Here is a 22,100-nt window from a genome sequence, read left to right on the forward strand (position 1 = left end):
TCTTTTTTAAAAAATATATTTTTTATTGATGTCAGAGAGGAAGGGAGAGGGAGAGAGAGATAGAAACATTGTGTTGAGAGAGAATCATTGATGGGCTGCCTCCTGCACGCCCCTACTGGGGATCGAGCTTGCAACCCATGTGCCCTTGACTGGAATCAAACCCAGGACCCCTCAGTCTGCAAGCCGACACTCTGTCCACTTAGCCAAACTGGCTAGGGCTTAAATGCTTCCTTCTTATAACAATATGTAATTAAAAATATATAATGCCTTATTTGTAACATAAAGGGAAATCACTCAGATTTAATGGGTATTTTCATATGTGTGTGCTTGGCCATATAGAAAGCACAATGAAGTAGCCAAATGCTGTGCCTCTGTGTAGAGTCCTTGACCGTGACCATGGGTGCCCTGTATGGAGAGTCTGCACTGTAGACTGACAGACCGATGGTGTGCTGGCACTCAGTGCCATGGGCAGTGGTGTGATTTTCTGAAATGGTCAGAAGCTCTGGGTCAATACTAAACAACAGTTCACTCTTCCTTTAATTCACATTCCTGGAAAAGTCAATGTAAGTTGAAACTAAGCAAGAAATACAAGCCTGGAATTTGAAGATGAAATGGAAGATGAAATTAGTTTCCAGGCACAGATCATTTAAAACAGGTTTTTAACTTTCATGACATGTGGGACCTGGGCCATTTCTCCTCTGTGAACTGTACTGTGCCTTACAAGGCATGTAGCAGCCCGGGTCCCCTCCCATTGAATGGCAGTGGCAATCCCACAGTCACTGTAAGATACCTGCCCTCATTTCTCGACCTCTGCAAAATCCCCCAAATTCCCCTGTGGGGTCTGACTCTGTAGTTAAGCACTACTGCTCTAAGGAGTTTCCTCCTCGTTGGGGCTGCAGATAACAGACGCACTTCCATCTTCACTCCAGACCTCTCTTCTGAGCTCCAAACCTGAATAATCTACTGTCTGCTTGGTATCCAGTTTATGGGCCACAAAAGTCACCTCCAGCCTCAGCTAGTGGCTGCGATGTCCATCCATTTATGCAGGTCAGGAGACTAGGGATAATCCTAGGAGCCCTGTGCCCCTTTTCTCTCTATGGACATCCAATTCATCATACAGTTCTTTTGATATATTTCCTAAATACTGAAAATATTTTCTGAAGTATTTTTGAAATCTCTTCACTTTCCCAGCCTCTACCATAACACTTTTACTCTAAACTGCCATACTCTCTTACTAGGACCACCCCAGTGGCCTGCGGCTCACCCAGCTGCACCCCCTCAGCCTCTTCTGAGCCCGTCCTCGGCTCTTCCTCTGGCTGCACTGGTTTTCCTCTGGTCCTTTGTAGTTACCATGTTTTGTACCACATGCTATGACTCTCTGGAATGTTCCTCCTCCCTCTTCATTCTGTTTATCCCACTCGTCCTTCCATCTCAGCTTGTGTCTCTACTTCCAGGAAGCCTTCCTTGACCTCTCTGATAAGCTCAAATCCCCTATCGTTGCATTTCATAACACATGCTTGAGTTCTGGTATTACCCTTACTTACATGATTCATTGATTAACGCCTGTGTTTCCCACTGTGCTGGAAGCTCTTTTCTGAGTTTTCTCACTATTGTATCTCCAATACCTAGCACGTGCCTGGTACACAGTAGGCCTTCAATAAATGCTGAGTGTTCCTGAAACCTGAAATGAGATTTTTGTGTGGCCAGAGCAGCAGCCTGTTCCATTTTACAACAAGAGGGGGCAGCAGAGAGTTGCCAAAGGAGTGGCCTCTTGTCTTTTAGGTTAGAAAATCCAGTTTGTCAGGCTGTTTAATCAGGAGTGGAGAAAGGGAGAGAAAAAATTCCAAGTGAAAACTGAGAAGCAAAAGAACAGATAATCCAGAAGGAAAATGGAACCAGAATGAGTAACTGGAGTTAGGTAGAGGGGACTAGAAAGGGATCTCCAATGTGATTTTGGGCTGGTATTGCTTCTCATCAGGCCTCTTTAGGGTTGAAAGGAATCCTGCTTCTATATACCAGAAAGCCATTAGTATGAGGATGGGCTAGTAAAGGAAGGGGGAAAGCCAGTTTTTTCTTGCTGGCCACAGCTTTGTTTTGAAAGCGTAGAGCATGGCCTGCAGTGGTAGTTCTATCTCTTAATGGGGTATGGACATGGGGCACTGGGGAAAAGAAGAAGAAATTAACATATCCTAAGTACCCTCTGTGTTACAGGCACAAAGTAGTCCTGTATGGTCTATATTTTCCTCATTCGAAAGATGAGGGTGCTGTGGCTCAGACTTACAGTAATCTGCTCCAAGTCACGTGGGCAAGCTGAGTTTTTAGTCCCAACTCCCTTGGCTCAAAAACCCATGTTCTTTCTCAGATACTCTGATAACTTCTTTTTTTAAAAAAAATATTTTTATTGATTTCAGAGAGGAAGGGAGAGGGAGAAAGAGATGGAAACATCAGTGATGAGAGAGAATCATTAATCAGCTGTCTCCTGCACACCCCACACCGGGGATTGAGTCCATAACCCAGGCATGTGTCCTGACCAGGAATTGAACTGTGACCTCTGGTTCATAGGTTGACACTCAACCACCAAGCCACGCCAGTCGGGCTACTTTGGTAACTTCCTTTTTTTTCCTTTTTCCTGGTAACTTCTTAAAGATTTTGGTAATGACTCTTTTTTACTTGCTGTGCCTAAAGAGAAATATACCCATTTAATTACGTGCCATATTGTTAGATTCAGAACTTGTACTGGCAACAATTATCCCTATTTATGGACTTGTTGGCTCTTGGGAAGTTAAGTGTGCCATAAACATAAAAGATTGCATTTTAACTGGCAGTTTATAATCTCTGATTGCCTACAGACTCAGAATTCGAAGTGTCCAAGTTCTTATGGCATGTTTGTGAGGGCAAAAATTGCAAGAATTGTTATCTTGATTTTATATGGAAGGATGCAAATAACTGTGATGTTTTCTTAGTGTTAACAAGTGAATACTAATGTAGGAACTAGGATTTCTGCTCACAGATTATGATCCAACATTAGAATGAATTTAAACTTAAAGGATTTCTGACCTTGAATGTAACCACCAGAGAAGGCAAGTTCTTGTGAAACCCTTTGAGAGAGTACTCCTCGGTAGAACACTGTCCACACTATTGGAGGTATTGACTCAGTTTGGCTTAAACACCCCAGTCCAAGCCCATCGCTGTGTGATTAGCAAAGTCAGAGTGGGTTGGAAGGCATGGGGCCCCGGGTGGAGGAGAAATGGGAAGCAACGACGTCCAGGGAAGCAAAGGGCACTCTCCCTGTTATCTAATAGCAGAGGACAATCTTGGAGCTAAACATGATGAAAGTTTTGGCAGGGAAAAATGTATGATTTTATCAAATAGTAAATAAAGCTTAGAAAGAAAATACATCCTTGTCATTGCAAAGAAAGGAGTGTAGTGCAAAGCAGACATTGTCTATTTTTTTTTCCCCTCTCAGAAGGGGAGAAAGCATTAGGGTGAAACTTTAATTATTTAATCTCTTACAGCCTTTAGCAATTTGATCTTCCAGGAATGATTTAAATCATATCGTCTGTGTTGCCTTGTCTATATTTGTTAAATACTTGGTTTAAGCAGTTATTAATGACAACAGTTATCACTTTCCTATGTGACTCTTCACCACTTAAAAGAACACGTTAGATTGCCCACCAATGCCAAGTTGAGTTCTGAAGTCAGTCACTTGCCAGACTCATTATGATTTTTGAGCACCTACCTGTCAATCTTCTACTTAGCACTGTATTTGATTCCGTAGGCATGCATCTTCAAGGAACCGAGGACATGGCAATCAAATGGGTCCTTTGCCTCAATAGAATAAACAGGTGTTTAGGACACAGAACATATTTCTCTGTTCATCATGACCAGGTTCCAAGGCCCTTCCCGTCAAAACCTTTTGAATCCATAGAGTCTGTACTATAAAACAAGTAGACCTGAATTCTGGGTCCCAGAAGTAGGAGACTGAACCTGGAGAGGATAGAAGACCCAAGACAAAGAAAGAATGTAAAGTTTGGAGATTTAAGTAAATTTCTAGCTTATAAAATTTAAGATGCTTTCTCATAAAGTGACACCAGAGGGCAGTATGTACAGCCAAACCTCGTAATAGAACATGCTATGGAATTCTTGCTATTTCTAGTTATGCTTTTTATTCATGTTCAAATATCACCTCTTAATTCTTTAAATTAAATAATTCTTACTTATTAAATAAATAAAGGGGAAATACACCACCATAATTAAATTATTAATTCTACTTATTAAATAAAATTATACACCACCATGATTCCTACTTATTAAATAAAAGGGAAAATAAATAAAATAAATTCATTTATTCATTAAATAAATAAAGGGGAAAGACATTAAAATTATACACCACCATAACAAAAATATCTTAAAAAGATGAAGATGGTTAATTTTTAGCAAAATAATAAATTTAATTTAAAAAAATCATGTAGTATTAAACGGGTTTTTCATTAAAAGAACAAGTTCTCTTCACATCTGCTCTATCTTTCCTGAAGCTTCTTCTGGAATTTTTGTTCATATTTCTAAATAATGGGTGCATACTTATATTTCTTGAGACAAGTGGTTATTTGGTTTATTGTTAATGAATTTCCTTAGACATATATATTTATACTCTCACCAAATCTACCTAATATAGTTAAATTTTATGACATCAGAAACCACTGTTTGCTATGTGACTGTTATAATTTTACATTTTAATTATGGTACTTTTCACCCAGCTTCAACTACTATCAATCTTTTCTTGTCTGTGTTTATCCCTGCATTCCTCTTCCCCCTCCTAATTATTCTAAACAATAGTTTATGACTGTGAAATATTGCTCAACATAGAGCCAGTGATTAAATTTCCTTTTTTTGATATATATATATATTTTTACCTAGAGCTCATAATTGTCTTTTAAAATTTGCTTAGTTTTTCTTATCATTAATTTTATTTTAACAGTATTCCATCAGATATATCAAATACTTGTATGTGTATGTAGCATTCTTATGTGTGTAAATAACTTTTAGGTTCATAAATAACATTTAAAATTTGGTCACATTGTCTATTTTATTTCTTCTCAGGAAACATTTTTTCTGAGGCCCCCCTCCAGCCTTAAACTGGACTTGTTTGCTAATCTCGCTGAACATTCTAACACTGGAATTTCAGATATGATAGGGTTTTTTTTTCTGCTTTATGATGGATTTCCTATTTCCTAGGTCTGTTTTCCGCTGTCTCGATTTACTCCCTTGAGTGGCTGCAGCCCATGTTCAATAGTTTCCTAGGAACAGTCCAAGGGGAGTTTGGGATGTGAGGCTGTGCATCATCTTCCCACAGGATGCTGAAGGGGTGGCTGCACTGTCTGCTAGACGTCTGATGTCATTCTGATTCCTCTTCCTTTGTAAGTGAACTTTGTGACCAGTCGGTCACACAGACCAACTTAATTAGGGGAGATTGGATTGCTGATTCTGGTGAGTGCTTGTACAGCTTTGTCTTCGAAGGAAAGGAACCAGAAATATTAACTGAAGAGTGCTGGTATCTGGAACTCGGTTCATCTTTATATCAGGTGACTGTTCTTTGTATCTGGTAGTATTTTGCTTCCTATGTCTTTACAAATGGCCAGTTCTCTAAAAATTCATTGTATGATGGTAGTGCGAAGATATAGTGGCCACTGAAACGAGAAGGTGTCTTGAGACAGAAAAACAAGGCAGGCAACTCCACAGAATGTAACAGAATGTATTGTAGCGTAAGTTACTTTCAGGGATGGGATCAGAGCCAAAGGCGATTCAGAACTCTCGGCTGTGGAGATAAACTTTGCCACCAAACAGTTCACTACATATTTTATGGTGTAGCTAAGGCACTAGTGACTGACAAGGCAAAGGGACAGAGCATGCCAGGAACCATACATCCTGGTGATCTTATGATGGGAAATTGCTTAGAATTGAGGCTAACACCAGTTTGATGCTTATCTCAGTGAACAATAAATGCCCTTCTGGCTGCTACTGACAAGAATCTTTATGGTTACATTGTGTAAGCTTACAGAACACAGATAATCATTAACTATAAGCTTGTGTGTGCTGGCTGAGAATAGATAGGTTAGTCAGAGTTCACAGCATGAAAAGCTAACAAAAAGAACTCAGGGGCAAAAGATGGAGTCAGTCTTGTTCACCTGTACATCTGTACATCCATGATTCATGATGTGGCTCAATGTGCATCTTTTTCTTTCATTGGGACAAACACTTAGTAACCTTTCAGTTTGGAGGCAGTGTCATTCAACTCTGACAACGTATCTCATACTTTATACCGGTGATTATTCTTTGTTTCTGGTAGTATTAGTCATGTATCCTTTTCTGATCTCTATTTTTTTAAAATGCTTTTATTGATTTTGGAGAGAAAGGAAGACGAGGGAGAGAGAAACATCAATGAGAGAGAAACATCCCTCTACTGGGACGGCAACCTGGGCATGTGCCCTGACTGGGAATTGAACTGGCGATCTTTCGTTTCACGGGATGGTGCTCAGCCAACTTACCCACACTAGCCAAGGCTGATCTCTATTTTGAAATTACTACTAAGTGTATACTGGACCTCACAGATTAATTTTTTACATTTAAATTTTTTTCTCTTTTCTAACACTTTGCCATTTTATTCTGCTTTTATGAGATTTATTTTATTTCCCAACTCTTCTATTACCATTAAAATTTTTGTTATATTGCTTTTAATTTCTTTTCTTTTACTTTTTTGTGTGAATGGAATAATGTAACAGTTCTTTGATTAACGAAATAATACTGCTTTAAGATTATTTCCCATGTTTTAAGTTTCACTTGTTTATTTAATTCTCTCTGATTTATGTTAGAGGTGTATTATATGTTATCTGTTGATCTTTGATGATTTTCATTTTAGAGTCAAGCATGAAAAAGCTGATTGGAAAGTTTGGGAGATGCTTATAAGACACTAGAGGCTCAGTGCATGGACTCATGCACTGGTGGGGTCCCTCAGCCTGGCCTGCGGGGATTGGGCCAAAACCGGCTCTCCGACATCTCCTGAAGAGTCCTGGGTTGGGAGAGGGTGCAGGCCAGGCTGAGGGACCCCACCAGTGCACGATCGCACTAGGAAGGGACCACGGGAGGGCTCCAGGGTGTGTCTGGCCCATCTTGCCCAGTCCCGATCAGCTGGACCCCAGCAGCAAGCTAACCTACTGGTCAGAGCATCTGCCCCCTGGTGGTCAGTGTGTGTCATAGTGACTAGTCGAACGGTCGAACAAATGGTTGGACACTTAGCATGTTAGGCTTTTATTATATAGGATGAGGGTTTTGTAGGAGGCGGATTGAACCTGCTTCTTCCCTTTGGGGGAACCACTAAATGTTAGTACCGTAAGCGTGGGTCATTTTTCAGGAGCTGCTCAGTTTCTGAAGAGAAGAGTTGAAGAGCATAAACCTGGCTGTCCACGTTCTAGGAGCTGGTGGGGATAGGTCCTGGGCTTCACTTCCCCTGTTTTCCTCTCATTCTCCTATTTATAGCCGTGAATGCCACCCTGCCCTCTGTTGTACTCAATGCAACCACGTGTGGACACTCATGTTGAAAGTACTGTGAGAGCACACCTCCACTCTCCTGGCTGGGAGTGTATCTGTCACAGGTTACCTGTAAGAGGGAGGAGACCTGGCATTTTACGGCTTCATAATTAGATTTTTCATTACTCCTCTTTTTTTCATCGCTCAGCCCTGCCTCCCACAGTCCCTGCCACCTCCTAGTCCTGTGTTTTAAGCCTCCTGGGCTCAGTCAGCTCCTTCCTCCTCCTCCAGAGCAACGTCCTACATAGAGCTCACCAGCTCCACATCTTTCAGAAATTCCTCCTGCGACTCAGCCTTTTTCCACTTCTTTGTCCTTGTACGTTTTATCTTTTTTTTTTCTTTATGATTTATAATTTATCCAACTATTTTTCCTTTGGTGGAGTTTGAAGATGGGGAAGAGATGAACTGGTGTTTACCATAATGAGCCAGGCACTGAGTCCCAAGCTCTACTTACTCTGTCTATGAGGTTAGGTGTTGCTAAAAAAAAAAAAAAAAAAAAGTATTCCGGACACTTGCTAAAGACGGTAAGGAAGACTTTACTCAAGGGAGGCCTGCTGAGATAGGGTATGGACTGTGGCAATGGGGTCCCGCCCTGAGCGGGAGAGATTGGAGAGACAGCGCAGGCAAGTGAGAACTTATAGCTGAGTGGGGGTTGGTGGATGGAAAATTACTAACAGGAAACATCAAGGGTGAGGGGGGCTCTGGCTAAACCTACCTAACAGGATTTTTGCTGAAGGCAGGCCAGGCTGACCCTATAGCACCTGGGGGGTGGAGTGGAGGATGAGAAGCTCAGTCAGATACTAAGGGTGATAGATATGGAGAATGGAGAATTCTGGCTCAACTGACTTAGGATTTTTGCTAAAGTTGGACAATGCAAAGACAGACACGGAAAATTAAGTGTCAGGCCCTAGTTTAAAGAAGAGTTCAGAGGAGCCTCATTAGAGTTTGGTCAAGGAGAGAATCTTTGTTAGCATCCAGGTCAACTTTTGGGGATTAAAAAATGAACAGAGAAGGAAATAAGATAATGCATTGTTTAGGAATAAAAGAAGGCAGAATATAGCTAAGTTAAGGAAGATTTATTTGTCAGATTTTAGTTTAATACTATAGGACTTATGCCCTTTGAAGGGCTATTCTATGTAGCTCATTTTAGAGGGTGCATCCTACAAGGGTGATCGTGACATTGGAACCTGCGCTATTTTGACGGGGACTCTGGCAGAGTGTGCCAATGCCTTTATACAGCATCACTGTGACAGTGTTCACTTATGTTCTCCTGACTTATTTGATGCAATTAGTACATTTTCCAGAGTGACTAGAGAAGGACTGAGCGATTTCTGAGATATGAGTGCCAGCACTTAAACATGTAAATGAGTAATCAAATGAATAAATAATATAAACAAAACCATCATGGTCTTATGTCTCCAGGAAGGAAAATCTTTTTTTGTTTTGAGCTTTTCCACTCCCTTGTACACAGACCCCTTGCTCCAGTGCTGTGGCACCTCGGTCTCCTAGGACCGTGGTCAGCAAACTGCGGCTCGCGAGCCACATGCGGCTCTTTGGCCCCTTGAGTGTGGCTCTTCCTAAGCCTTAGGAGTACCTTAATTAAGTTAATAACAATGTACCTACCTATATAGTTTAAGTTTAAAAAATTTGGCTCTCAAAAGAAATTTCAATCGTTGTACTGTTGATATTTGGCTCTGTTGACTAATGAGTTTGCCGACCACTGTCCTAGGAGATAGGACTAGTGATATGAGGAGATGTTCATTTGAGTAGGTTAGCTTGATGGGCTTCAGGCCAGTGATCTACTCAGACTGGAGCAACAGTATGGCCAGGCAGCTCCCTGTGCTGTGCTGCTGCAGCCGGGCTGATGCCCGTGAATGCTGGCAGGCCCAGTGCTTTCAGAGTCCTGCCTCGCCTGGCCCTGCAGTAGAAGAGTGAGTTGACTGGGTCCAACTGCAGGTCCAGTTGTGTAGTCATTGCTGAGCTTAGTTTTTGAGGCCTTTTTAAGTTTTCACACTGGCTTGCAATTTATTTCCAGTGCTTCACTTTTGTTTTCCTTGGCTCTAGACATAATATGTTTGGAGACATTTTGAGGCCTAATTCAAAAAAGTAACTCCATAATGATTTCAAAAGTTGTAAGTTTTTTTACCATTGATGATTTTACTGCCCTAAGTCTTTAGACTAAAGATGATAAAAGGTGTGTGTGTGTGTGTGTGTGTGTGTGTGTGTGTGTGTGTATTTTTTTTAAGGTAAGATTTTCTTCTTTTTTAAATACATTTTTTCTTGATTTCAGGGAGGAAGGGAGAGAGAGATAGAAACATCAATATGAGAGAGAATCATTAATCTGCTACTTCCTGCATGCCCCACACTGGGGATCGATCCCACAACCTGGGCTTGTGCCCTGCCTGGGAATCGAACCATGACCTCCTGGCTCATAGGTCGATGCTCAACCACTGAGCCATGCCAGCCGGGCTATATCAGTATATTTTAATCGATGCTCCTGTGTTAACTGTTGCCTGTGGGATGTGCTCGAGGAGATGTGACTCTTGGTGTCCAAGCAGTGAATGAGGACCTGGGAATTGTCTGTGCCTGCTCTGAGTGGCAGATGGTAGATGCCTTGGCCAGTACAAAGGGTTTGAGTTTCGAGCTCTCTGATGCTGCCCAGTGATACTCACATGTACTTTATTTAGAGCCGGTCCTAAAATGGTGTTCCAGACGACTCCCGCTCAGTTTGGCATATTGTTTTAAATCCAAAATGAGGATTTGGAAGGTTCTTTTTCCAGTTAACTAGTGGTACTGTGCAGTTTTTTATTTTGCGGTAGAGCCATGCAGTCAAGTTGAAACCAGCGCAAGCTCCTCAGCGTATCTGCTAGGGAACGGATGAAAAGAAAAGAAAAACACTGCTCTGGTGCGTCGTGGCCTCGATCCAGCTGTGCTGTCGATTAAAACCACTTCAGCATTTCCCTGTCCTGCTCCCGTGTCCTGATTTGGTGTTATTGTGTCTTAATTTTCTCATGTACCTTGGATCAGAGAACGTGCTGTTTTTCTCATAACGTCATTCCCCGGGTCTGATCCTCTAATTCCTTTCATGCAAGCTCAAAGATCTCGGAGGTGCCATTATTTTTCCTGAGCACTAGCTCCAAGTTACTGGGGGAGGATTCATTTTCAAGGCTTGGCATCTGAAGGGCCTGGACCATAACACCCAGCCGCCATCCACTGCTCATTATTAGACAAAGGGGACCTGACGCTATGGTAGGAAACCCGAGTGAGATGGCTGTTCGGTGGTCATGAGTAACAGGCGGCTTGCCTGGAGGATCCGGCTTGGGCAGACGGTGCTGCGCGGGGGACCCTGCATGCCAGCTCAGCTCTCCGGTTGCGGAGGATGGACTTGGCTCTGATGTTTCCCTGGGCCAGGACCTCCGCTCTGTGCGAGACTTCATTACAGACCATCAGATGGGAGAGTCAACCCAATAACTTTCCATTTCCCAGCCGGGAAGTGATTTTGTGAAGATGTTTGGCTCTACTGGTGCAGTGCACAGAGCCACGTTCCTGGCTAACAGGAATCAGCAGACATTTGGCACGTGGAAATGTACACGCACGCACACACCCAACGGGTAACGAGTCCTGTCCCTCGCCAGGTCTGTATCACATGGGAGACTCTGGCTTTCACTTGAGAGACTTCCAGTGCAAGTTCATGGATGCTTCCCTACAGGCCTTTTATTTATTATATATTTAAAAAAAAATTTTTTTGGGGGGGGGTAAATTCAGATTTATTGAGGTATTTCTTTTTAAAAAGTATATTTTATTGATTTTTTACACAGGAAGGGAGAGGGATAGAGAGTTAAAAACATTGATCAGCTGCCTCCTGCACACCCCCTACTGGGGATGTGCCTGCAACCAAGGTACACCACCGGTAGGTGGCACCTCCCTCCTGCGGGTACTACGCTCCTCTCTCAGGGCTGTTCAGCAACAAGGCAGATTCCATCCATCCCAGCCTCAGATGCCAACTGTTTGCAGTGCCTACCAATCCTCTGGGCAGCGTCAGAATCACAGAAGAAGCAGGGAACGGAAAAGTGATGGTTGCCTTGGACCAGGGCAAGAGAACACTCTAAAAATCAAATACTCAAGGACTATTTCCCTGTGCAGTGGTCACATAATGATTCCTTGAAAGACATCTGTGTGGGTCCTCTGATCTTCCATCCTGCAAGTCTGTGCCTCTGTTTCCAAGTGTCTAGCCAACTCTCAGATGTTACTTATATCGAAGTAAAGAAGGCATCAAGGTCAGAAGGAATACCTCCTGAACCAGAGCCACTTCACACGTTTCCATTAGATTAGGTTCCCACAACTGGGATTATCTCTGTGCTAGAAGCTGCTTATGTTGGGCTGCTCTATGCATTATTTAGAGACACTGAAACCTACACCACCTTCCTTTCTATTGTGCCTCTGGTCTTCTAGTCTTGAAGAATTCATAGTTAGAACAACAAAAAAATAATGTAAAGTGGGGAACACTAGCTATGCTTTTCTTTCTATATTTACAGAGAAAGAATCTGTACAACTTCCTGTGATGAAGGACTATACAAATTCTGAATGAATCTTGAATTTATTGGACACAGGGAGGGGTAACGTGCTGCTCCCTTAGAGTCCTGTAAGTGTAGAGTTGAAAGTGCCTGTCGCCCTCTGATCTGCCCCAGGTCTCACGAATCCCTCCAACAGCATCCCTAAGAGATATTGTTGCAATCTGTCCCGAGTCTTGAGGGTGGCGGAAGACCTCTCTTTTCTCTTTTTCCTCTCTTTTTAAAACAAACTTTTGAAAGGTAAAGTTTACGTATACCAATGTACACATTGTAAGTCAGCAGTTGGTGACAACTTACCAATCAAGGTATAGAGCATTTGCCCACTCCTTGTGCTCCTCTGTAAGCCAGTCAGTCTCCCCTAACTTCCACCCTCTGCAGCACCCCATCCCACCCCTGCCCCAGGAAACCTCTGATTTGATTTTTTATCACTTTAGGTTAGTCTTGCTAGTGTAGAGACTTCATATAAATGGAATTGTATACTATGTACTCATTTGTGTGTGTGTGCCTGGCTCTGTTGCACAGTATGTTTTTGAGATTCCTTTATTTTCTGATCAAGAAGAGATGAAACTCTGATTTTTAGCCCATATTGTATACGTATATGACCAAGAATAAGACTTAACATAATTCATGCCTCTTCTGCCCATACTGAGGCTGTTGAGGGCCCGGACATTTTTTTCTTTGATGGGAATTGACTGTCAGAATTGCCCAGGACTTAGGGAGCTCCTCAGATACAGGGTTTTATTTGTAAAATTTATTTATTTTAAAAAATCTTTATTGTTGAAAGTGTTACATATGTCCCCTTTCCCCCGCATTGACCCCTTTTAGCCCACCCCCACTCCCTGCCCCAGGCCTTCACCACCCTATTGTCTATGTCCATGGGCTATGCATATATGCATACAAGTTCTTTGGTTGGGTTAAAGCAGACAAGTCCCAGGCTAATTGGGACCAGTTGGTCACCCTAGGCCCCTCTAGTAGGTACCATAAAGAACATTAGGACACTAGAGGTGTGAGCTTTAAACATTAGAGGGTGGGCAAGAAAAATGGGCACTTATGCTTCTTCACCTTGAGGCTCTCAGCAGCAACCTCTGGAGAATCCTTCTGGAAGCATCTCCAGCTGGGCTTGCATGCCTCACTTACCTGATTTCAGCTGAGGTTTTCTTTTAAACATTTTGTATAGTTTGGTTTCCTATTTTATTAAGGACATATTATGTTTTATTACTTTTCTGCTTTGCAGAATACTATTTTAAGAGCTCTGACATTGGCAACATTTAATACTTTGAAATGTAATCAAGATTGTGAAGTACATATTTGAAAGCACTAAGATTAACAAATTAATAATTATTATTATTTCAAGGTGTTTGGTTTGATGTGCTCCAGCTTGATTATTTTGATGTGTTTAATTTTAAAAACCAACCGATTTTTTGAAAGAATTACAAAGCTTTGTTCTAACATGGCTTCTCTGAGGATGTGTGCTGATCGCTCATGTTTATCTGAAATAATTCATTACCTGGGTGTTCACAGAACACGTTCACCTGTTAATGCTCATGTAATCTATAACCTGCCAGGTTTCTTTTGGAGCATATGAAATCCCTGGAAGTTAATGGTGTCATATAATTTTCCATATAAATTCTGAACTATGATATTTAAAAGCATGCATGACTCCAAGGGTAACATTTCCTAAGTAGCAGTGGGGGATGATATGGCAGTTTGGAGTATATCTGTGAGCCTTTACATACTACAGAAAGTTTGTGAGATTTTTAATGCTTCTCTTCAGAGAAGTGTTTCTTTATTTCTTTAATTTAAAAAAAATATTTTTATTGATTTTAGAGGGAAGGGAGAGGGAGAAAGAGAAACATCAATGATGAGAGAGAATCATTGATAGGCTGCCTCCTGCATGCCCCCTCGTGGGGATCCACCGGGAATCGAACCATGACCTCCTGGCTCATGGGTTGACGCTCAACCACAGAGCCACACCAGCAGGGCTTAATTTTTTGATTTTTAAAAATTATGTAAATAATGTCTGACTATACCACTAAGGAAAATTTAAACAATAAAGAAGTCTAGCAAGCTTAAAAAATGAACTTTTATCTTTTCTTTCTCAATCCCTGTCCCAGTCAGATTAATGGCTATTTTTCCAGAATTTTTATGTATACTTGAATTTAGCCTATAGTTTTGTATGTTTTTTCTTAAACTGAATAATGCCATAGGTATAAATTGTGTTTTTTTTCATTTAAAAATATGATTTAAAGATTTTTTTAAAGGTTAGACTATATAAATTTACTTCATTATTTTAAAAGCTACGTTGATTCAGTAGTATGGAGGTACCTACATTTATTTAACCACTCCCCTGTCAGTGATTATTTAGGTTAGTGCTGTTTTTGTTTTTGTTTTGTTGTTGTTATGAACATACTTATATGTCTCTGCTCAGTTGAGCTATTATTTCACTACATATCTGAGGATGGTGTTGCTGTGTCAATGGATAAATTAAATTAAAATTTTGGTACATACTGCCAAATTGGCCTAGAAAAGGCTGTACTGAGTTCCCCTCAAAGTTTGAATTCTTATTAACATGTGAAAAATTTGAAACAAAATAAAAATGGATAATTAAATTTTGCAAGCTCAGACAGCAAATTCATTTTTCTGCTTTTAGTAAATCTTTTTTATTACTTACTTATATATTTGATTTGTATAAAACTTCTCAGAAAAATTTAAGACACTTGGCTTATTGATTTATTTGGTAGTAATAATTTCATAGACTTCACATGAGCTCAGAATTAGCATGACTGACTGCTAAGATGTTTCTATATAATAAACACTAATGAAAATGTGGTCAGCATGGAATAGTCAAGAAATCACCAACACTTAAAACTCTCCCATACCAAAGCTCAGGTTAAGAGTCCAATTTTTTAGCATTTTCTTAATATCCTATTTTTTATTTTTATAACTCACTAATTCTTTTTCAAATCATTGACTGTCACAAATTTTTTTTTGCAAAGAATTAACTGGATTAATAAACGCCACAGTGCTGCTAAGATTTCATTATTTTTTATGAGGTGGTGGTATTACTTACTAGTCTACCATGAAGTGTTATCATAAGTAATTAAAAGAAAACTACTGTACTTGCTGGAGTAAATGAGGCTGAAGAAAGTTCCTAAGATGAAGTAGCAATTTTCTCATCAATGCATTTCACCTATTTCTCCCTGTTATGTTTACAGAAACCTATTAACCTCATTGGGTGGAGATGCGAGTCGTGAAATCAAACAGATGGGGATGTGAACTGAAATTCCTCTTTGCGTTGGATGGGGCTGATATGATTTGCAGATTAACACTTGTGTAAATGGCTTTCAATACGTTGTCCCAATTTTAAGACTCTTTTTTAGAATGCCCAGTGATTCCACATTTGAGCTCTATCCCCTTGACAGATACAGTAGGGCCTTGACTTACGAGTGTCCCGACTAACGAGTTTTTTGAGATACCAGCTGTCTCTCAGCTGATATTTTGCATTGAGTTGATAGAGTAATTTGAGTTAACGAGCTCCTTAATGAGCTCCTTAACGAGCTCGGCCCACTGTACTTGGTGTTAACACCCCATTTCTGCTTTTTACTTCTTGCTGTCTACCTCTTATTGGCAAAATAAACTAAGGCCTGACTTTTGCAAAATAAAATCTAAAAATGTATTTATTTCTTCTCCAAATGTATTTGAGTACTTACTACATTCCAGGCTCTGTGTTAGGCTCTCCAGGCCAGGATGAACAAGTCATGGGTCCTGGAAGGGCTGCCTGCCTGGGGGGCCAGTCAGTCCGCACATAATTGCAATTGAGTATGATAAATGCTGTAGTTCAGGCCAATACAAAAGCCACACGATAACTGAGTAGGGAACAACCAAAATGAGAAGTTGGGCAGCTTGGAAAGCTCTTCCTGCAAAAGCATTCACCTCTTAAAGATCCACAGTCAATAGCAATTTAACCTGTTTTAGAAAAAGAGCAGACTTCTCAGACATTAGGCCACAGACGAATGCCATCACCACTCAAGTGCATTAGGCTGCAGGTATGAAAAGCCTGACCCCAAGTGGCTTAGCAACCCAGGCATTTGTTTACTGGATCAGCCAGAAGTCTGGGGAAGGCAGACCTGTTTTGTTCAGCAGTTCAGCAGTCACTGACGACATCCTTCTACTCCGCCAGTTCTCCACATGGTCCTCTGAGGGCTGTGGTAGCTGAAAGCTCTGTGACCTCCCGTAGCTGAGCACATCCAACAACCCCCAAACTTGGGGTGGTGATATCCCTGTCTGAGCACCCTCACTTTCTCACTGTCTTATGCTTTGCCTCTGTGCACCTGCTCACTTGCTGGCTGGCTGCTTGCTTGAGCTGAGCTTTGGAGGATGGGGATGAACTGAGCCTCAAAGGCGCCTTGCCTGCTAGGCCTCCCTGGTCAAGACTGGAGTGTCTGAGGGGATTTTCATTTCCAACTTTGGGGTTCATTCTGTTCTTTCTTTGACCCATAGTCTCTACTGGATGAGGTGTTTTGGGACAAATGTCATCTGTCTTTGAGTATGAGCAATATAACATAAACTGATATCACTATAAATTCTTTTTTAAGATATCAGTAGTGACTGTACTGAAGGGTTACAGTAAGTAACTTATTTGAATCTTACAGACTCACTCTCCCACACTGACATACGGACACACTGATGAACACCTGATGTTAGCATTGCTTTGGGAATATGGATGATGTTCCTTCTCTTCCTTCTGCCCTCTGCCCTCTCCTCCCTCTTTCATATTTTTTAGTGCAACAGAATTTTTGTGTTGAACATGTATTATACTAGAAATTTGATGAAATATTTAAATGAAATAAAAATTAGCGGACATTGTTTATGTCCTTGCTTTATGTGTTTACTGCCTCACTCTTTTTGACTGCCAGAGGAGAGCTGGATCTCATATTTTTTATAACATCACACTGAGGCCTATAAAATACAATTAATACATCGTATAACTAAGGATTTGGACCTAAAATCCTTGACCAAATTTGTTGTTGTTTTGTTTCTGTGATGAGACATATGAACATTAGAAAATTAAAATGGGGTCTCTTAGACATGGCTGACTGTGGAGGACAGGGCTGTATTCTTCACTGTTTCTCTCTTGGGTAGAGAGACTCTAAGATGATTAAACGGAGCGGGACACAGGAGGTTTTGAGAATAAGAGTTTATTTTTCCAGGTCATAGCTTTCAACGAAGGTCAGATGTGGCCCAGAGACTAAGTGGAATATAATTAATGATTTGGCAGTTCCATACCTACCTGGTGGATAGACTCCATTCTGGCAAAAGCACTCATGTGGTGTCTTGATCCTTCAGAGGATATAATTAGCTTGGAGACTGACTGCTGGACTCAGGATTAACTTCTGTAAAATGTCCCTTCAGCCAAGAGTCTAAGACAGATGCCTGGAGAGGGTGCACTGACGTTTTAGTTGTTGCTGTTTCTTGACCCACTTTCAGAGTTTAGGTTTGTCCCATAAAGTGGAAGAATCGGGAGGATACTGAAGTGACTGCATGCACTCAATGCGATCGCAGTACATGATCCCGAGAAAGAATAGGGCAGCTGCGTCTGCCCTGCTGAGGATCTCTCTCTCCATGGACATGTCTCTTCACAGACAATGCCAGGCTGACAACAGTATGTGTAGTATGTTCTCATTTACGTGAAACAAATCTCCTGGACTCTAAAAAGCATTTTTCTTTTTCAAATGTTAACATCTCTGAGTCAGCAAGTGTTTGGCAGTGGACAGCCTCCCTGCAATCGCAGCCAGCCGGGCAGCAGCAGGGGTGCAGTTGCGATTGCCTGTGGGGGCGGGGACTGGGTCGTCCTTCCCTCTGGCACGATGGGACACCTAAGCCTTTGATGTTGCCATCGGCAAACCATTCAAGGATCTTCTGAGGAAAGAATATGAGTCACGTTTTCAAGTCTGAAAACGTTGACACCTGGTAATGCCAAGAAAGCACAGGCATCAAAGCTTGAAGGTGGGTGTGAGTGGCTAGGAAGAACATCTCAGAGACACAGAGGAGCACTCGGTTAAGCAATGCTGTATTGCTAACAGTCTTAAGGGCACAGGGAAAAAATATTAATTAAAAAACCCTGACATCAAAGATTCAGAAGTGATTCAGAGTTTGGACTCTGAATGTGAAGACATTTTAGATACTTTAACAATTTAACTTATATTTTTTCCTAAGCGTTCACAAGAGTGATAAATGATAAAAATCTATAAGCAGCCCTAACCGGTTTGGCTCAGTGGGTAGAGTGTTGGCCTGCGGACTGAAGGGTCCCAGGTTCGATTCCGGTCAAGGGCATGTACCTTGGTTTCGGACACATCCCCAGTAGGGGGTGTGCAGGAGGCAGCTGATCGATGTTTCTCTCTCATCGATGTTTCTAACTCTCTATCCCTCTCCCTTCCTCTCTGTAAAAAATCAATAAAATATATTTTAAAAAATCTATAAGCAAATCTAAAAGAGCATTTTCAATAAGTATACATAAAAATTCTAAGTATAGGAAAGCATTATATCATAGTTTAGTTGGAAATACTTTTCTTACTGACATAAAAAATAATGGTACAAAAAATAGTACATCTTATGGTTTATTTTTTTCTAGATTTAATTTACATGTGATTTCCTTCCTTTTCCTTCCTTCCTTCCTTCCTTCCTTCCTTCCTTCCTTCCTTTCTTCCATCCATCCATCTTTTAAAAAAATGGAGAACATACAAGAAACTGCTAACAGAGTGGAAGGACTTGGGTTTCTGGATGCATGGTGACACTTTTCCCATATAATCTTTTGCTCACTTTATTTTTATTTCTATCAGAGCTACATGTACTATAAGTTTACATAGCAAATAGTTACCTCCCGAGGTTACCACTAGCAGGACTTATCTGACCTTTGGGTAGTGAGCACCAGATCTCTAAGTAACATGGAGATACTACTATTTCGTGACTTTTCAGTGGTAGGTGTTATCTGTTGACTCAATCTTGGAAGATGAGCATTTACTCTCTTCCCTGTCCTGCTCAAGACACACTCACCCTCTTGTGTCCTCACCTTTCACTTGTATGACCACATTTGATAGATCAATATTTACTCTACATTATTATGACTAAGCAAATGATATTCATAGGTGAACCAGATAGTACACTGATTACTTTTCTTGTTTGCCCTGAGTTAATAACTGGGTCGTATTTATTTTCTTTAATTGCTTGGTTTCTTTATGTACTTATCAGAAATTCAGCCCCAAACGCTTTGACCAGTGAGAAATAATGATTCCTTTCTTTCTCCTGCCAGGGCTAATTGTGTTTGTGTTATTCTACTTTGAATTTCAGCTAATGCTTTAACATTTACATTCATAATCATAAGATCCCTGGGGCTTATTTTGTTCATCTTCTAAGTCCCAGAGTTCCTAGCTTAATACTTTCCAAGTAGTAGGTAGGACTCAGAAAAAAACTTGCTTTTCACTGGTGGCTGTGCTTCTTGGAGTGGGTGGTGGCGTCTTCTGTTTCCAGGTATGTTGGCTGCAAGAGAGAGAATCAGAATATGAGATGCAGAAACACCCTAACTGGGCTTTTAATATCAAAGAGTCAGTTTTTTACATGCTTGGGACAGACCAGGAAGCCTAATCCAGGGTTATGGAGCTTTGCTGTGAAGGTCAGAGTTCAGCAGAACCATGAGGACCCTGAAGCGACTTTGCTAACAAGCCCTTGGTGACATCAGCTCCCATCTCTCTGGGGGAGTGAGTGCCTCAGGTTGCATTGCAAACTGTCACTCCTGTTCTGGTTTCTTCTTGGAGTTCACAGCACCGCATTCTCACTTTTTCTAATTATTACTGTGGAAGCAATGGAATTTCCCTTTGTGTTGAGATTTAGACACTGTCAGAATACTTTAATATGTTGTCAAGCTTATAGCAGGGAGGTAGCCATTGTAATGGTTATCTTGAACACTGGAAGTTGTTTGAGCTTTATGAAACAAATGATTTAATCCAAGACAGGAAATTAAAACAAACTCAGTGAGGTCACTATGAGTTTAGCAACGGCCGGGGTGATTAACAATAAATGTGATTTATGAACTATTGCTATCCCCTACAATTGTGTTTTGCCCATTGTTTCATAAGCTTTAACATCATCTGGCCTTAGAGGTTTTCATGTCCAATGGGTAAAAGGCTCTGTAGTAAAATAGTTTAGCAACAAGGAAAGTCTTTATCTCTTTTTACATTAAATGTCAAGAAACACAGTGGAGAGGATTTGTAATTTGTGATAAAACTTAGAATGAGGTCAAATACAGTTATACAGAAGACTTCACCTCCACCTCATCATTCTTTGTAGCTACCTGGGTCATCAGTATTCTGTATATTTTAATTAGCAGCTCAGAGAAGGAATTTATAACATAGTACCTGAATGAGGAATGTGCTATTGGTTTCCAGTAATTTGATGGATCCTTTCTTACAGGGAGTCTCATTTTCTGATTTTATATTTTCCCTTCTTAAATGGGAGACGTGAGTTTTTTTCTGCTCCCACAGTCTCACCAGATGGACTAAGAAAGAAATAAATCTTTCTGGTGATTCTCTGAGGGGAAAATAGGGACCTGGGATGGTGGTGACCACGGGGAAGAATTGTGAAGAAACAATATTTTTAGAAAAGTCAAGAAGCAAGAGAAAACTTGCAACATAATTTGCAATAATAAGTTGCAATCAGATGGAAGTCTCAAGCTTTTGAAATGGACTTCTGTATTAATCAGTCTCATAGGAAAACACATTAATGTAGGAATTTCAAACAGTGGGGATTTATTACGGGAATTGATTCCAAAGGGGTTGAAGGGCTAGTTGGAGCAGAAGGAGGAGGTGGAAGGTTATGCAAAATGAATAAAAAGGAAACATTTCAGGGGCAAATTACTTTACCCAAAGTACAGGATGGCTGGTTTCCAGGGATCCACCGATGGAGGTGAGCAGGAACCCATGAGCCAGCACTCCCAGGTCACTGCCATGTCTGCTGTGGCTGTCACCACTGTTCACATGACCTGGGTCTCCACCACAGCTGTGCTCAAAGTCCCCAGCTGGGCTCTCTCCACTACATGAGAGGCTTTAGGATGATGCTTCTTCTCCCCCTCCACCTTCCAGTCTCCCGACGGTGCTCCTGCTGGTGGGACCTAATGGCGAGGGATCTTGAGAAATGATATTCACAGGGTCTCAGCCTTGTACAATACAGAACACAACATATAAAAAAAAATCTGAATTTGTGTCCTCAGTTTAAGGAATCACAAAAGTTATATCAGGCCCGTTTAATGTAGAACATGAATTCCAGAGGCCAAGTAACCACGCTTGGGTAGGATGAGTGGCAACATTTGAACAATGGAACCCTTAGACCTGGCCAAGAAGGGTCTGTCTGCTTTGGCCTTTCTCCAGCTGCGAGGAGTCAATGGGCCACGGTCACAGGCCCTCCTCACCTTAAACACCACACTCCCAGTACCAGGACCTTCGAATTCCCTGCCCCAAAGGCCGAATTGGAGCCCACTCCAGAACCTGCACTGGCCACTTCCTGGTTTATCCTCCCAAGAGCAAACGGGCTTAAAGGTTGTCCAGGGGTGACTGCACTGGAAACTTGTTAAAAATGGCAAGACAGACTTTATTTGAACTACTGTAATAGAGGAGAGAGGCTTCAGTGTAGAGCTGAGCTCAACTTCCACCCTTATCCCCTGTCCCAGTTATGCCCCAATTAATTAATTATCTGCCTAGATTTAGTGGGACATATGCAGGTGTCCAGGGGTCAGCAATAACGGCCTATCCCCTGGTACTTCAATGTCTAGACCAGTGGTTCTCAACCTTGGCTGCACATTAGAATCACCTGGGAATCTTTTTAAAATCCTGATTTCTGGGCCTCATCCTCCGGAAATTCTGTTTCTTTGTTATGGGGTGAGGCCACAACATTAGT

General features: G+C 41.3%; 1 protein-coding gene and 1 long non-coding RNA gene across 3 annotated transcripts in view; one reads left to right on the forward strand and one right to left on the reverse strand.

Annotated features, from left to right (window-relative positions):
- FUT10 (fucosyltransferase 10 (alpha (1,3) fucosyltransferase)) overlaps positions 1 to 22,100 on the forward strand; it is a 70,748-nt gene that overhangs the window by 31,137 nt on the left and 17,511 nt on the right. The window lies entirely within an intron of this gene.
- LOC106725724 lies at positions 19,345 to 21,359 on the reverse strand. The gene is made up of 2 exons (XR_001361650.1): positions 21,071 to 21,359; positions 19,345 to 19,691 (listed from the first exon to the last, which is right to left on the reverse strand). It is a non-coding gene; the product is annotated as an uncharacterized LOC106725724 (long non-coding RNA).

Source organism: Myotis brandtii, unplaced genomic scaffold (assembly GCF_000412655.1).
Source record: "Myotis brandtii unplaced genomic scaffold, ASM41265v1 scaffold185, whole genome shotgun sequence".
Lineage (NCBI taxonomy): Eukaryota > Metazoa > Chordata > Mammalia > Chiroptera > Vespertilionidae > Myotis > Myotis brandtii.